General features: G+C 49.8%; 1 protein-coding gene across 6 annotated transcripts in view; it reads left to right on the forward strand.

The window, feature by feature from the left end:
- dph7 (diphthamide biosynthesis 7) overlaps positions 1–215 on the forward strand; it is a 10,631-nt gene that overhangs the window by 2,892 nt on the left and 7,524 nt on the right. The gene's annotated exons all lie outside the window — the stretch shown is intronic.

Raw genomic sequence — 215 nt, forward strand, 5'->3', positions numbered from 1 at the left:
GCTCTCCCCAAACCATCTCGATTGGGTTCAGGTCCGGTGACTGTGGAGGAGCAGCACTCCATCACTCTCCTTTGTGGTCAAATTGGGATCATTGTCCTGTTGAAAAATAAATGATGGTCCAACTAAATGCAAACTGTGTGGGATGGCAAGTTGCTGCAGGATGCTGTGGTAGCCATTAGGGATGAGCCAAGTACTCGGCTGAAACGAGTATCCGG

This window comes from Etheostoma spectabile, chromosome 5 (assembly GCF_008692095.1).
Source record: "Etheostoma spectabile isolate EspeVRDwgs_2016 chromosome 5, UIUC_Espe_1.0, whole genome shotgun sequence".
NCBI lineage: Eukaryota > Metazoa > Chordata > Actinopteri > Perciformes > Percidae > Etheostoma > Etheostoma spectabile.